Genomic DNA, 17,998 nt, shown 5'->3' with positions numbered 1-17,998 from the left:
GTGTGAGTTGGTAACAATTCTGTGTCGAGTGTTATGTCCAACTGGTTTTGTAAAGTCCGGTGTAGACGTTAATTTTGGAAATTTTTTTAAGAGTGTTGTATATTTGGTTTCAAAAGAAAAAATTTTGGGAGTTGGAATAGTATTTTTGACAATGGAACCAATTGAAAACAAATTGGTTTTCGAATCTACCAATCGCTTCTTTTTTATATCCACCAAGATACCAAACGCATGAAGGAAATCCGCACCAATGATTGGTTTACTAACATTAGCTATAGTAAATACGAATGGGAAATTCCTTCTTAGATTTAATGAAATTGTAAGCATTTTTTTACCGTATGTAGTAATTGTAGTACCATTAGCGGCAGAAAGGTGTGAGTTGGTATCTTGGTTACGTTTCGGATATAATTTGTGAGGTAGAACCGAAATGTCAGCTCCAGTGTCAATTAAAAAATTTAGGTTATTTTGATTGTCAAAAATGAAAAGTCGCGAACTGACAGAATTTACCGTAAATTGAGGTTGACTTTTTGTCAAAATTTTGAATTTGGAAAAATTTTGTTTTTCTTTTGAAACCTTTATTAGTTTTTTGATGTCGATGGAAAATTTTTGTTTTTGTCGGTGAAGGAATTATAAAATTTGCAATATGTTCCTCCACATTTAACCGCGTTGTCTCCAAATTTACGGTGATACCAACAAATAGTCGAATAACTCGTAGAATTAGATCTATTCCGCGAGTGACGTGACGAAGAACGATGTCTATCTCGAGAATTGTGAAAACAATTACAATTACAATTCTTCGACGTATTTGTTGGTATGTTTTGAAATTGGGTAGTCAAAGAATTTATTTGATTTTCCAAATTTTTTGTCCTGTTGTTGTTGTTGTTGTGTAATGGTAGTCACTAGTGCTTGACACGTTAACGTCAGATTTTGGATTGTTGTTAGTAGTTCGTCGTGTGGTGGTGTTTTTGTGGTGCGATGTTTTTGAACTTCCGAGAGGTGTGTTGAGGTCGACGTCAAATTCATTGATTCCAATGTTTATCGAATTATGTAAACATTTTTTAAATAATTATTATAATAGAGTAAACCCTCATAATTCTATAAATCAATTTTTAATAAACATTATTAAAAGTCGTTTCGAAGGAGAAGATTTAAATTTTCTTATGCAACCAATATTAAAATTGACTGCACTAGATTCAGAATGCACTTGGATTCTTCCTACACGAAGAAATTGCAAAAAATTTAGATCTTTAGACCCGTTTCAGGGATTTTTCCATAAACCATTTAAAATGATTTTATCACACATTGACACATTGTATGCATGTATGTAAACAAGATAAAACCTAAATAAAAGAAACAGTTTTGTGAAACATTTTTGTATATGAAAAGTTTAATGATCAAGCATAGAACGTAAGCTATTTGCCTATTTCTTATTCTTTTTTAAATCATATCGAGTAATTTGCATCATTAAATTCGCGAATCCTTGTCGTGACTGTACTACGACTCTGTCTCCAACCGTGTTTGAAATGTCAAATAGAATCAAGTAAATGCAGTTGTTCCGAGTTTTAACGACCATTAAATAACATGTTGCGGCTTTGTAGATGTCGGAAAAGAACAAGCCAACAACTTTGTCGGGGGCTCAGTACTAAAAAAGAAAAGCCAGACAATTAGAAATTGATCAAGCGTTGGCTGGTTCGTTAAATAAATTTTTTACAGAATCAACACATTCACAAAAAAAAAGAACAAAAAGTTTCAACTCAAACTGATGCTACACTAACATCAGAGCAATCCGAACAAATAGGAAAAGTAGATACGCAAGAAACAGAAGCTGGAACAAACACAGTTGAAGATGAAAGAAATGTAGCTTCCTGTTCTAATGTATCCATGCTATCAATGTCTACTTTAAGTTTTGATGCAAACGATCCAGGTTCTTGGCCAAAAATTCTATCTATTAAAACAAGAGATAGATTAGTAATTTTCCAAAAGATTTCTTTATTTATCTTTTTCAGTACAACATGTTTCGGCTAACAAGTAGCCTTCTTCAGGTACAACTAAAGTTAAAATTAAATAGTTGGTAAAAAAAATTGATACAAAGAACGGAATAGTTACCGTCAACGTGGTACACATATGAGTAATCGGGAAATCGTATACATATATATATAAATCATTTCATTGAAGTAAATTAGAAAAGGTCACTCAAAGAACATGTAAAAATCCTTAAGAAAAACAAAAGGGTCGAACCACTACAAGGGAATTTGAAAAACATAAAACATAACTTAATGAACAGAGTTTATGTAACTTACTTGAAAAGGACGAAAAACAATACTAACAAAATGTTCAAAGAATGTCAGTTGATCTAAAAGTATAAACGCGAAAGTACAACAGTTAAAGAACGACTGGTCTTAAAAATAAGAAAAAACAAGAATGGGATGCGTGAGTTATACCGATTGGTAACTTTAATTTTAGGAGATACACCCAACACGGACGTACGTATAAGTATACGTGTGTGTGTATATTCGGTGTCGTTAAGTGGGGGATAAACAAGCGTAGGGGTAATGCACAAATTGAATCGTTCATAGATTGTTGAGAGGCGAAGTTGGTCGCATCGCTTTGCAGTTAACCCTAGCAAAGTAAAACTAAGATGTTTACTGTAGCGGAAAAGGTACAGATTATAAAATGGTTTTATGGTGGCAATTCTGTAGCCCAAATAATTAATTTGTTTCCTGTGGCCTATGAAAACAGATCAATTCCTAGTCGCGGAACAATTTCAAATATTATTAAAAACTTTGAGCGACATGGATGTGTGTCTCCACAGAAACACAAATTACGAAGGGGTAAAAGAGATGAGTTACGTGATACGATGATATGTGCTGATGTTGAACGCGATAAAAATCAGTCAAGCAGACAAGTTGCGGAGACGTTTGCTATCAGCCATGTTGCCGTCCTAAAAACATTAAAGAAACACGAGTACAGGTCGTACAAGGTACAAAAAAGTCAGGAATTACAAGGGCGGAATTTTGCTTTACTATGATGGAAATGGCCAACGGAAATGTTGATTTTATAAAAAACATTTTATTTACCGATGAATCTACATTTCCTTTGCATGGTCGGCATAATCCCAGCGTTGCTCGATATTGGAGTCGTGACAATGAACACAAAGTTTATGCGGCTCGTACACAATATCCCCAAAAATGAAATGTTTGGGCTGGCTTAGTGTTTTTACGATAGATTGGGCTATTGTTTAGCACAGAATGGTGGTTTATTTGAACACCTAATATAAAAAATATTTTATTTTTATAGTTTTTTGTTTTATTTGTTGTTTTACAAAGTTTATTTCAGTTACTTACGAATTGTTTTTATTTTTAGAATTAAGAATTTGCTTTGTCTTATTTGAATTTCATTTATTATATTAGTTATTATTTTTATAATATTTCTTATCATTGAACGATGTCAAACGACTGACTGCTCTCCGATCCACTACTCTTGCGATTCAAGTATACTTATACGTACGTCCGTGTTGGGTGTATCTCCTAAAATTAAAGTTACCAATCGGTATATTGTTCCCGGAATGACAGACACCCGACGATTCCTAGAATTAAGATTACTATTATTTTTATATGCTTAGTTAAATTTTTCTTTATTTGTTTCAATTTACGTTTATTCATTTTTTAATTTAGTCTGTACGAAACTATTGTAGTTAAAACAACAAGAAATAAAACTTTTTAAAAACGGTATCCGAATCTTATTGTTTATAATTCGTGCTATACAGGTTTTTAACAAAGAATAAAAAACCTATCGTTGTGAATAATAGACTTGCGCGCGAAGAAATTAAATGTATTTTATAAAGAATCTAAAATTGTTGATATCCGTTATGTTGTTAATAAGTTTGTTTTTTAAATTACCAGTGTAGAAGTTCCTCGTATAAATCTAAAAGTTTGGATTTTTTAATATTCTTTAGTATTTTTGTACAATTGAGACTGGTTTTATGATTATTTTCTTTTAGGTGTTGGTATATTGCGGAGTTATTACATTTAAGATGTTCCTTAAACCTGGTTTGGATGTTCCTGCCTGTCTGTCCTATATAAAACCGATCACAATCTTCGCATTCGATCCTATAAATTTTCCTATAACAGCCTCACCACATCAGAATCCGTAGTTGAAGTAAATTTTCAAAACTCTTCAAAAATTACCTTATATCATGTTACCAGAGTTAGATAATGTCAAAATTTTAATCGATACTGGTGCAACACATTCGGCTATATCTTCAAAATTAGCAAAAAGTTATTTTCAAGAGTATCATTATTATGAACCATATGTAGTAAAAACTATGCATGAATTAACAAAACACTATTATAAATTGAATTTACCCAGCTTTAAAACTTTTAATGATTACGAAAACAATTATTGTTTCAATATAATAGATTTTTCTGAAAAATTCGATGGAATCCTAGGTAGCGATAATTTAGAAATGATGAGAGCTAAATTAGATTATCAATCAAAAACGTTACAAACTAAAAATGCGAGTATACCATTTTATTTTAATAAAACTGTAATTAATCTACCCCAACGAACACGACAAATTGTTAAAATACCTGCAACTAACGAGGAAGGACAATTTTTAATAAATCATTGCGAAATAATAAAGAACGTAGAAATACCTAATGCATTAGTAAGTGTTAATAACTACGAATGTTTAGTAGAAATAACAAACTTTAACGAATATCCTGTACAACTAAATTGTAATCCTGTCGAACTTGAAGAACTTGACGTAAAACAATATGAAACAAACAAAACACTTACAAAACAACAAGTAATTAAAATTCAAAGAGAAAACATTAGTAAAAAGTTACGTTTAGATCATCTAAACAACGAAGAAAAATCGGTGATAAAGAACTTGTTACATCAATATCCAGAAATTATACATGATGAAAGAATTCCTTTAACATTTCATTCGGAAATAAAACACGAAATAAATTTATCAGATGAAGTACCTGTTTACCAGAAGCCATATCGACAACCATATGTTCAACAAAAAGAAACAAAAAGGCAAATTGAAAATTTAAAATCACAAGGGATCATCAGAGATAGTTGTTCCCCATGGGCAAGTCCAATAGCGTTGGTACCAAAGAAATTAGACGCATCCGGAATTCCTAAATGGAGGATGGTAATCGATTATCGACGTCTCAATGATAAAACAATAAAAGATCGGTATCCCTTGCCTAATATTAACGAGATATTAGATAAATTGGGAAGAGCAAACTATTTTTCCTGTTTAGATTTACCAAGTGGCTACCATCAAATTGAACTAAAAGAATCAGATAAATATAAAACTGCGTTTATTACAAATCAAGGTCAATACGAGCTCGAGAGAATGCCATTTGGGTTAAGTAACGCACCCTCAACCTTCCAAAGGACGATGAACAGTATGTTACGAGGACTCACCGAGGATATATGTCACGTGTATCTTGACGATATTATTATATTCAGTACCTCATTGCAAGAACACAAAGTACGGTTGCAAAAGGTATTTGAAAGACTAAAGCAGAATGGAGTTAAGGTATCTTTAGACAAGTGTGATTTCTTAAAAAAGGAGATCAAGTATTTGGGACACTTAATAACCGAAAAAGGAATAAAACCTGATCCTTCGAAAATCGAAGCAATACAAAAATTTCCCTTACCAAGAACTAAACGTGAAATAAAATCATTCACTGGGTTATTGGGATATTATCGAAAATTCATTAAAAACTATGCGAAATTATTAAAACCAATAACACAATATTTGGCCAAGGATAAAGAAATTGAATTCACATCCGAATATAAAAATTGTTTCGAAATGTGTAAAAATTTATTGTGCAACGATCCCATTTTACAATATCCTGATTTTACAAGACCATTCATAATCACCACAGATGCAAGCAACGTCGCAATTGGAGCCGTGCTGAGTCAAGGAACAATTGGCAAAGACAAACCAATAGCTTACGCAAGTAGAACCCTATCTAAAACAGAATTAAAATATTCTACTGAAGAGAAAGAACTATTGTCAGTCGTTTATGCTTGTAAGCAGTTCCGTCCGTATATCTATGGAACAGAATTCACTCTTGTAACCGACCATCGACCTCTATTGTGGATACATAATTTAAAAGACAATAACCTCAAGTTACAACGTTGGAAGATTTATCTCCAGGAATTTAACTACAAAGTCGTATACAAAAAAAGGTAAAATGAACGTTAATGCAGATGCACTAAGTAGAATCCAAATAAATCACATTGATAATGAAAGTATTTTGGCAAACAACGGATCAATAAACTTAGATGATGATAATGAAAGTTTAAATAGCAATCAAAATTCCGAAATAATTAACACAATTCCAATTACTGAAGAACCAATAGACAATAAAAATAATCAACTTTTTATCTATCTACATGAGAAACCAACTGAAGTACAAGAAGAAGTGAAAGAAAACAAAAGAATTTTAAACATCTATATTAATAAAAGAGAAATTGAAACGCATTTGCTTCTAATAGAAATGGATGTTTTAGAAACTAAAGACGGATTTCGATACAATCACCAAAAAAATCGAGGGAACATTAGAACGGAACATAAAAGTATCTTTAAGAATGAATTAATAGAGTTAGTGGAAAGCGAGGAAATGTGGTGCGAGTTCTGCTTGAAGCGCCCAAATTTTAAATTAAATTTAAGAGTAGAATGTTCTGAAGTGATTCATCGATTTTTAGCTGATAAATGCATGGTTACAAATTCTTAATAGTAGAAGTAGCTCGTTATTAAACCATTTCAAATAAGGATATTATAATAGTATACAAAAGTATCATTAAGAACATGTTTGTAGATTTAGTGTAAACCGAAACTACTATTTTTAAATAATGTTATATGTAGGGTATGGAAATTTGATAAATAAAACAAATTAAATTCAGGTCAGGGCATTTTAATCTAGATAAATTAAAAAATGAAAATTAATATAAATATAATAACAATGTAAAAAGATTAAACACACTTTCTAATTTATATAATATGGAGACATACGTCTCCCTATCTTTATAAAATAATCCTGGTCCGAGGGACGTATAACCCCTCGGACACTTGTATCGAGGTAGCAGCCTCGACGCGAAAATCGTTTTTGGCACCTTCTAAAATTAAAGATAGAAATGAATTAAATCAATGAAATTAAACCCCGAAGGGAGACTTACTTTTAAATGGGGAAGTAGAAGCCTCCCCGCTAACTCCTTTATTATTATTTTGACTGAAAAAAAAAAAATATGAATTTTAAACTCAAAACTTAAACTAAACTTTAACAATTTAGAGCTCACCTCTTTTATTATACATTGTATAAGAGAAAATGCGGTAAAACGGTATTGCATAGGGCTTTATACCCTTTACAGTATACCCTTATCAAGTGTTTGTTTTCCTAAGGAAAGAACTTGGCTGCAACGTTCTTATGCAGCAAACCCTTATCAAATGTGGTTACTTAAGGAAAAGGAAACTCGAGTAAAATTCCATAAAATAGATGTTTAAAAATTAAATTTTATTTAAAAAATAATTCACAACGATATAGAGAAATTTTATGATATATCTTTATTTGATATCCAAGAATTATGCGATGAATCGAATCCCAACCATTTTACGTACAACTTATCCTTCTTCCTTTTCAACACCTTTTCAACGAGGTAAACGTTGGGTAGAGCGGTCCTTTGAAGTTCGAATTCGTAAAAAGCACCTTTAATCGGCTGGCCACGCACGTCCTCCAATAAATATGAAATTGGATCTGTTATTTTCACTTTAACGATTTTAAACAATTCAGCGGTCCAGTTGGGTAGATATCCTTTATCAAACACATGTTTATATTTACTGATACGAACGGTATCTCCAACTCTAAACTTTCCTCTGCCAGCAATTTTAATATGATTGTACACCGTATCGAGAAGTGTTTTCTCTACGGATTTCGAATTTATTTCCGATGGCTTCATTTTCGTAGTCGAATGTTTCGTACTGTTATATCGAGATGTTATATCTTTTAATAGGTGCACCCAACCCAACCCAACCCAACCCATTTATGATTTCCATATAGACTGAAGAACTTGTATATCCTCTGTTTAACGGTTCGAATTACACGTTCAGCCATCGACGCTCTCATAACGCTATACGTTGAAAAATGATTAATTTTAAAATCCGACATTAACCGCTTAAAGTGGCTGTTGTAGAATTCTTTGCCCTGGTCGGTTTGAAGATTTCGAGGTACGCGACCGTCGGTCACGAAGTCATACTGTATCCTAATACAGGAATCTATGTATACCCATAAACCGTTGAGTGGGGAGGTCTCAATCGTTATTAATTGAATCAATTTCGATCGCACGTCATAGTCTGAGTTATGGAGTCACGTAGAGCGGTAGTTGATATTCAGGGGTTTTATATTGACTCTGAATTCATAGTTAAAGAATTCACGCTTCTGGACCTGATCATCGCCGTACATCTCCACTTCAAGGCCGACAGACCCTTTCGATGCTTATCGGTTCAAGATCAACGTTCCGCCAGGTATTTAGAGCGAAATCACCATAAACTATCGTACATTGGAGGATGGATGGATCTGTCGATGAGGTTAAATTTACTGGATGATATACTGTCGTTCTATGATGAGGTGTATGTGAAGGGCAGCCAGAAGAGGGAGTTTTTGGAAAGCAGACCCTATTGTCGGTTCCGATGTCATCGGAATTTAACGGTCAGGGATATTGCCTCGGAGTTTTCCGAGAAGGAGGTTGAAGAAGATACTAAATTGACGGCAACTTCCAATCCATGCTGGTTCCACAACGATGCTCCCGCAGTTTGCTCGCAAAATAACGCCATAATTTTAAAGAATTTTTTATGTAATTTACATAGACGTGTTATATAAGAATTTGTTAAATTTTTATAATACATATATTAACTTTTATTTATTGTATTTATTTTTGAATCCTTATACATCCTTCACGCATTCACTGTCTAACCTCCATCACGCAAACATGTACTTTGCGAGAGTTATTTTAATATATACGCTAGTATATATACGCCAGTAGAAATCCCTCCTCTCCGCAATAATTTCGACCAATCCCTCAATTCCCGTAAATTATTGAGATGGGGAGGGGGTAATTAATTATACGTACTCGCTGCATACATTTAAATTCAGTTCTACATTGGAAATGGACATCGAAGGAGTGAGCGACGTCTGCGAAGAGACGGACTTGGATTATTGGAATTCAGTCGGTACGCAGTGGAAACGGTATCTTAAACTAATAAAAAAGGAGACTAAATTTATCGGCGAAACGCAATTTTCAAGCGAATCTTTCAACATTAAAGTTGGGATTAGCGTCGCTAGAGAGGGTACAACCTGTGTAAAGTTCGTAGTAAGAACATGTAAAGGTTTGGAATCTCAGTCACATCAAATTACATTTTTACGTCAAGATTGGGAGCACCTAATTTCTACCCTTAAACTGATACGTTTCAATGTAAAGGTTTCCTCACAGACACTACCATTGGCCGAGGGTAATCTAAAGGTTGAATTTGACGATGAAGATTACCTGTATCTAACGTATGTGATTGAGGATTCTGAAAGTGGCGTATTCATACCGATTTTACTTCATTCAACGGATGTCGATAAGATTTTGGCAATGGAGAAGCTAATTACCTATAAAATGAACCTTTTGGATGGATTAAATTTTTGGGAATACATTAAATCCCTACAGCTAGTTGACGACGAAGATGATGATGATGATGAATTCTGTTTAAATAATTTATCGGAAATTAATTTTTATGTGATGGAATACTTGGAAATTATAAACTCCGCTACAACAGCTTCTATTTGATCCCGTGATCACCTCATGATATTGTCAGCCGCGCCTATCGGATCACGTGATCGCTTCGTGATAGTCTTTAAAATATCTTTTTTAAATTAAGATTTGTGGATTCATTTAGATTTATGGCATCTTCATTAGATTCTTTAGCCGGCAACCTCGAAATATATGACTTTAACAATATACGTAAATTCTTTCCACACCCGGAACATTTTAAATTGTTAACGAAAAAGGGTATATTTCCCTATAATTATATAACCTCTTTCGATAAACTAAATGATACATCACTACCACCTAAGAGCATGTTTTACAACAAATTAAATTTAGAAGATATAAGCGATGACCAATATTTGCACGCTCAATGTGTGTGGGAAAAATTTAATTGTCAAAATTTGAAACAATATTCCGACTTGTACTTAAAGACTGATGTTCTTTTATTAGCTGATGTATTTGAAAAATTCAGGCAAGTTTGTTTTAAAACGTACGGTTTAGATCCTGCGCATTATTATACGGCACCGGGGCTATCTTGGGATGCCATGTTGAAATTCACTAAAATTAAATTGGAATTGTTGACGGATATTGATCAAGTTCATTTCATTAAAAAAGGTATCCGTGGGGGCATTTCCCAATGCTCCCTACGTCATGCTAAAGCAAATAATAAATACATGGAAAATTATGATGCTAATTCGCCCTCTAAATTTCTAATGTATTGAGACGCTAACAATTTGTATGGGTGGGCAATGTCTCAATATTTACCCGTTTCCGACTTTAAATGGTTGACTGAAAACGAAATTCAAAATTTAGATTTTAATAATATACCCGATGATTCCGATTTCGGATATATTTTAGACGTGGATATTGCGTATCCCGAACACTTGCACAACCTACATAATGATCTACCTTTCTTAGCCGAGAATTTAATCCCCCCTAACTGTAAATGCGAGAGCGATAAACGATTAATTCCAAATTTATTTGATAAGACAAATTATGTAATTCATTACAGAAATTTAAAACAAGCCGTTGCGCACGGATTAATTATAAGTAACGTTAACAGAGTTTTATCGTTTAAACAATCCCCTTCCAAATTAAGGGGAAAAGTCATATATCGGTAAAAATACAGAGTTACGCCAATCGGGTAAAAATGATTTTGAAAAGGATTTTTTTAAATTAATGAACAACGCAGTTTTCGGTAAAACCATGGAAAATGTTGATAAGCGAGTTGACATCCGCTTAGTAACCAGTTGGGATGATATCAGGTCTGGCAAAACCGCAGGTAGACCTAGACTTGGAGCTCGGAGTTTAATCGCTAAATTAAATTTTAAAAATGTTAAAGTATTCACAGAAACGTTTTCGGCAATTCAAATGGAGCGTCTTCATGTATCCTACGATAAGCCTCTATACGTTGGTTTTACAGTTTTAGAACTGTCAAAATTATTAATGTATGATTTTTATTATGATTTTTTAAAACCTAAATACGGCGAGGACGTTCAGTTGTGTTACATGGATACCGACAGTTTCACCGTACTAATTAAGTCTGACGATGTGTATAACGATATTAAATTAAATTTAGATAAATTTGATACATCTAACTACAGTCTCGATAATCGGTTTGACATCCCCTTGCAAAATAAAGCGCTTTTAGGTAAGATGAAAATTGCGGAAACGTAATGGTTTAAATATATTTAAGTAGGTTAAGTAGAAAATAGTATCATTTTTTGAGTATGTTTAATTTAAATTTTTAATATATGTATTAACTTTAATTTTTTGTGATTTTCTCTTCCTCCTCCTCCTACCCTCAATCAGTAATAGAGAACCTATTTTAAGGTAAGTATTATTATTATTATTAATATTATTTCACGATATTGAGTTCAACCCCTGTTCAACCGACCGGTTTAACCCCTGTTCAACAGCCCTGTTCAACCCCTGTTCAACCGACCGGTTCAACCCCTGTTCAACCGGTTCAACCCCTGTTCAACCGGTTCAACCCCTGTTCAACCGACCGGTTCAACCCCTGTTCAACAGCCCTGTTCAACCGACCGGTTCAACCCCTGTTCAACCGGTCGACCGGTTCAACCCCTGTTCAACAGCCCTGTTCAACCGACCGGTTCAACCCCTGTTCAACAGATGGGGTTGAAAGATTCTAATGGAGCGATTATACATCAGTTAATAATCGCATATAACAGTCATTCAAACGCGGAATTAGTATTAGAAATAGATTTAAGAAAAGTTATTAATACTATAAACACTAATTTTAATTTCATTAATTCAGACGTAAGATTTAGCAACCAAAGTGCAGAATTAATTTTTAAATTACATAATGAAATACGCGATAAATTGGAAATTTTGAGTTTAAAAGAAAGAAATAAAAGAGCACTAATAAATATAGCAGGGAAATTAATAAAAGCCATTACAGGCAATCTTGATGATTCAGATGCAGAAAGGTATGACAATTTGATAACAAAATTAGATAAAAATCAAGAAAAACTTGATCATAGTTTACATTATTTGGCAAAATTGGTAAATAAAACTAATATTCAAGTTCAAAATAATTTCGATCTGATTATAAATAAAATCAAAAGATTAGACGATAAATTAGGGTTATTATGGCTCGATAAAAATGTAAATGAAATTATTGAATGCTACGAAATGACAGCAAGAAATTTGAACGAACTTAGACGTATTAAATTATGCGAAAAGGAGAATTGTACACCCTCTCTTAATAACTCCTTCAAAATTGATAGAAGAAATTAAATTAATACACTTGGATGATAACCACAAATTTTCTTTCGATTTATTACTAGAACAAGTTGATATAATTGAACGATATTGAACGATAAATACACGATCATTTTACAGATACCTTTGATAAGTAATGAAATATTTCAGTATTACGAAATTCATCCATTGCCAACTATTGTCAATGATACCTTAATTCAAATTGAAAATCAATTTAAGTTTATAGCATCAAACGAAAATAAATACATTACTGGTAATACTATTTGTGAAAAATTATTTGAAGAACAGTATTTGTGTAAACAACAGATTGAAAGTAAAAATTTGCAAAGTTGCGAATATCAGTTAGTAGTCAGAAATATTGTAAATGAAAATTGTAAATTAATAAATTTAATGATAGTAGATTTTGAAATAATTGAATATGAATTTGGTACGGTAATTGTATTAATTAAAGAAACAGAAATGTCAGAAATTTGTAATAAAATGATAAAAATTCATAAATTAAAATGCACATATTTAATTAATCGAAAAAATCAATGTATTTTTAAGATAGCTGATATTATGATTCGTAATTTTTATACTGTTAGTATGGATACGCCATCAATATCAATACCAATTATAAATAAAAATGTATTAAATATAACATTTGATGAAAATAAATTAAAATTGGAGAATCTTACATTTGTTAACAGTAATAATTTAGAAAAATTGAATTCTATTAAAAATTTTGGCAAAACCCATAGTTATATACTCTATATAATTATTGTTATAATTGTTTTCGTACTAATTGTGTATTTCATGAAAAAGTTCTTTAAAAGCAAAAATTTTAAAGTTAAGAGAATCCAGGAGGATCCTCAATCTAGGCAAGGAGGAGTTACATTCGCCAATCCTGTAGGGTTGCAATAAAATAAGAAAGAGGAGTTAGAGATAAGTAGCTTCTATATAATTAGATGCACCACTACAATTAATTAAGTCTACTTTTAATCGCTGTACCGTGCGCGTCGGGTCATATGTTAATTTTCCAATAAAATAAAACAAATAAGTTTCAAGTTTAAAAGTTGTTTTGATTTAATTTGAATTTAAATAAAATAAACTCTTTTTAAAAACCTTAACCGCTCGACACGATTTGAAAATTTATAAACATTTTTTCGAATCTCCTGTTGACCGTCCAGCGGTAAAGATTTTATAAAGCTTTCACATTCACCACCTAATTTAATCTTATCTAATGGCAAATGTTCAGTTTGACATGTGGTTTTAAATAATTAGTGCATAGTTGTATAAATAAAGTATTACAGTGCCCTTGTAATTTATGAACTAATATGCTAACTATTTGATTGAAATAATGAATTTAGGGAATTTAAAAAACTTGGAGCATACTTCATGAAATATAAATACCCTTTTAAATACATATTTTTCATGTCATTATGGATAGTTTCTGCACTTTTTAATTTATCCTCAGTTATTGCTAGCAAAAAGAAATGTTCTAACACATTCCAATTATTTACTACACAGTCGTGCCGACTCAACCAACGTGTAATTGCTAATTAAAAAAATGTTTGTTTGCTCTGGTTAAAGTAATCTTGCAACTCCGCTAAAACAGCGCATCGTTTCGCACTTCCTGATACATTTTAACAGAGCTACTAAATGATCCACAACTTGGGTAGCAACATTGTTCTCCGCGAAAAATACAGAAAGTTTAATTTCAGCTCTTTTAATATTATCAACATGTATATCTTTATCATTACTAACAAAATAATTAGCCAATGGTTTTGTCGTTTTAACCGCTGACATATTTTCAGAAGTTTTTGTCTATTAGAATGCCTTAATAACTCACTCTTGCCGCATGTCAATTCTACATTACAAACGGAACATCTAAAATTTAATAATGTTCACACAGAAATATAAATTATTTTATAATTAATTTAATTTTATTGATTAAAGGAAGTGCGACTACCTGCATTTATTTCTATTTTTCTTATCCGCTTTTAACTAGTTTTTAAAATGGGGATCCTGCAACCAACATTCCTGGAAAACTTTGATTCCTTTTTCTTGGTGGAACTTTTTTTGAGCAGGTTCTAAATGTTCCGTATCTGATGAAGAATCTTCCATTTTTTTAAACAATACACTCTAAACAGTACACACAATCCGACTCGGTACTCTACACAGTCTACGATTCTACGCAGTTTACTCTCGTAATCAATTATTGAATATGACATAACATGAAGTAACCTCGATGCGGTAAATACCCGAATTGTTTCGGACAAATTTATTACGTTCGGCAAATCTCTGATAGATGGCGCTATTACTAAATATTGATCGTCTTATAATTAGAAGATAGTGCAAAGCAAATGTTAAATTACAAAAACATATTTAAATTTTATAATATAATAATTTTGAGAAATTAAAAATCTCTCAAAATAGACGAATATCCGTTTGTTTCTAGGAATACTGGAAAATCTCCCGAATCGGGATATATCCCTCATGTTGGCAACACTGCGAGTCGCATGTTTAGACGAAGTCGCGACGCTGCGTCGCCATATGCAGATTTTTATTTAAAAACACGTGAGATGCAGTGAAGCGTACGTCTTCCTACAATTGCGTCTAATACTCGTCTACGACGAGCAGCTCCGTGTGCAGAAGGTCTTATACTGGTTAAATTAATGACTGTCTATAGTAACAAACAAAAAAAATTAGTACAGTAAAACCTCGACTTACGCGACCCCGTCTTACGCGGTTTTTTTAACGGTAGCGCTTTTAGGTTTTCGAAATTGGAATTTATTTAACCCTCATAATATGTCAGATCTAGACATGTTAGCTGCTTTTTTCTAACTCTTACAGTTTCCGAGATAGCCCATTCGGACATCGAATTTGAACCACCCGTACATACATTTTTTTAACAAAATTAATGTTTATTAATCCTTGATTTTATAATATGTATTCATCGAATTTCGACTTACACGATTTTCGATTTACGCGGCTACTGTCAATCCCACCTATCGCGTAACTACGGGGTATTACAGTATAACAAATCTACAAAAAGATTCTCCTCAAAAAAAGAATTTAAACAAAATTATAACCTCAAAAGAAAAAAAATAATACGAAAATTGAGTCGGCTGAGTCAATATTGTAAGAGACAATCCTTTAGTGTCAAAAAAATAAAATAATAAAAAAACTCGAGCGAACAGGTCGAAAACAAGAAAATAAACTATTAATAATTATGATTCTATACAAAAATATTCAAACCTTATCTGGATATCCTGTTCCTTCTTTTTTCATTTAATTCGACTGCACATGTTGATTAAAGCGGAACCAGGAAAGCCGGACCAAACTTTACCAAAAATTAAACAAGCGTACTACACTAAGGCTCGATAGCAAAAGAAGAAGTGGTGGGAAGAGGAAACGCGGTACGGGCGACCGATATCCGCATCCCCACCCCTAACATTAATAGATCTTAAAAATATCGATAAATTCACCAACGAACGCTCAATGACCTTTAATAATCAACAACAAAAATAAATTAAGATACCCCGCGAGTGTATTAATAAAAATCAGATATCCATTAAAATCATAATAAGCTGATTAAGGAAAGAAAATCAAATGAAAGTAATTACATATGAAATCACATACAGTGTGTCCGTAAGTAGCGGATAAAATCATTATAAACGGTTTATGAAAAAATCCCTGAAACGGGAATTATGCAGCTGCATCCCGATAGCATTTAAGAAACTAATATGATAAGATTAGTAGAAGAACCGTGAGACTCGGAATGAAGCTGTAACAAGATTGGAGACTGTATTGGCCGACTTCCAGCCAATTCCTAGTCCATGGATCACATTTCCAGGACAATAAAATTGATGGCAACTCAAAATTCAAATCAATTCGCTCTTGTATAAGGACAAGAGCCTCCATAACTCAAACCGTAGTAAATATATTTCCAAAATTGAAAGGAGTACTTCCAATGTTTATCGAATTATGTGAACATTTTTTAAATAATTATTATGATAGAGTAAACCCTCATAATTCTATAAATCAATTTTTAATAAACATTGTTAAAAGTCGTTTCGAAGGAGAAGATTTAAATTTTCTTATGTAACCAATATTAAAATTTAACCAATTATCCATGTTGCAAGTGAAAAATATAAAAAAATTTTCAAAAACAGATAAAAACTTCTAACTTGCTTTATTGTAATATATAAATCGGAACCGGTTTCGGAATCAACGTTCCATCATCAGCCGAAAGCTAAGAAGAATTAAAAAAATAATTAAAACAAAAACTAATATTAAAATAGAACAACAACTTACTGTCAGAGAAACTAATAGGCGAGAAGAGATTTATTTAATGATGACATTTGTTGTTAAAGAAAAATATTTTTTAAAGTCGAATCGCAAAATTAAAATTTAAGTTGTTATAAAAGTTAAGTTAAATTAAATTGAACGATGGAAATTAAAATCTTAGTTAAAGTTACAAAAGTGCGAAACGTTGAATGTTATAAAATTGTGAAACACTAAAAATGTATATAAATTCTTTTGAATACGAATTTTATTAAACAGTTGATTAATTTTGTGTATAGGAAAGCCATTGTCGCGAGCCAGTTTGTAAATGAAGTTAATTTCTTTAATTTTATTACGTTCAGATAAAGGATAATCAAAAGCTCTGTTAATTAAGAAACGAAAATTAGCAAATTTGTGTTGATGTGGATGTAATGAATCGTAAGGAATGGTAGTTGATATAGTGGAGGGTTTCCTTAAGATATTATACTCGATTAGACCAACAGGATTTCTAGTTAAAGTTAAATCTAAAAAGTTAATCATTTTATGTTTTTCAATTTCTAGAGTAAAATTCAGTTTAGCATGTAAATTGTTAATATAATCATGAAAGTTGTTAAGAATGTTGATATCGCCTCTCCAAATGCAAAAAATATCATCCACATATCTGTACCAAGCTACAATATTCCCCAAAAGATGTTTTTAGAAGTTTTTATCTGTTTTTGAAATTTTTTTTAATATTAAAATTGACTGCACTAGATTCAGAAAAAATCCTACACGAAGAAATTGCAAAAAATTTAGATCTTTAGACCCGTTTCAGGGATTTTTCCATAAATATTCAGTACAACATGTTTCGGCTAACAAGTAGCCTTCTTCAGGTACAACTGAAATTAAAATTAAACAGTTGGTAAAAAAAATTGATATAAAAAACGGAATAGTTACCGTCAATGTGGTACACATATGAGTAATCGGGAAATCGTATATATATACAGGCTGTCTCACGTAACTGGTTCGTTAGCATGGGTTGTTCATTCTAAACTTTCAATCTAAAATATTTTCAAGATAGCCACCACTTCCGGTCTACCGGAAGTAGACCACAACTTCGTTATTTTAAATGGATAGCTATAGTTTTTATTACACCTTTCAATTATACATAAAAAAATAT

At 32.1% G+C, this 17,998-nt stretch overlaps 1 long non-coding RNA gene across 2 annotated transcripts; it reads right to left on the bottom strand.

Moving 5' to 3' along the window:
- Positions 1-6,922: 6,922 nt before the first annotated feature.
- On the bottom strand, positions 6,923-15,971 carry LOC139430585 (uncharacterized). 2 transcript variants are annotated; one of them, XR_011640985.1, is made up of 3 exons: positions 15,811-15,953; positions 7,201-7,253; positions 6,923-7,140 (listed from the first exon to the last, which is right to left on the bottom strand). It is a non-coding gene; the product is annotated as an uncharacterized lncRNA (long non-coding RNA). The 2 variants fall into 2 exon arrangements; XR_011640984.1 differs by having other exon boundaries at positions 6,923-7,253; positions 15,811-15,971.
- Between the last annotated feature and the right edge of the window lie 2,027 nt (positions 15,972-17,998).

Source organism: Onthophagus taurus, chromosome 7, assembly GCF_036711975.1.
Source record: "Onthophagus taurus isolate NC chromosome 7, IU_Otau_3.0, whole genome shotgun sequence".
Classification (NCBI taxonomy): Eukaryota; Metazoa; Arthropoda; class Insecta; order Coleoptera; family Scarabaeidae; genus Onthophagus; species Onthophagus taurus.
This window is presented reverse-complemented; position numbering and strand designations above follow the sequence as displayed.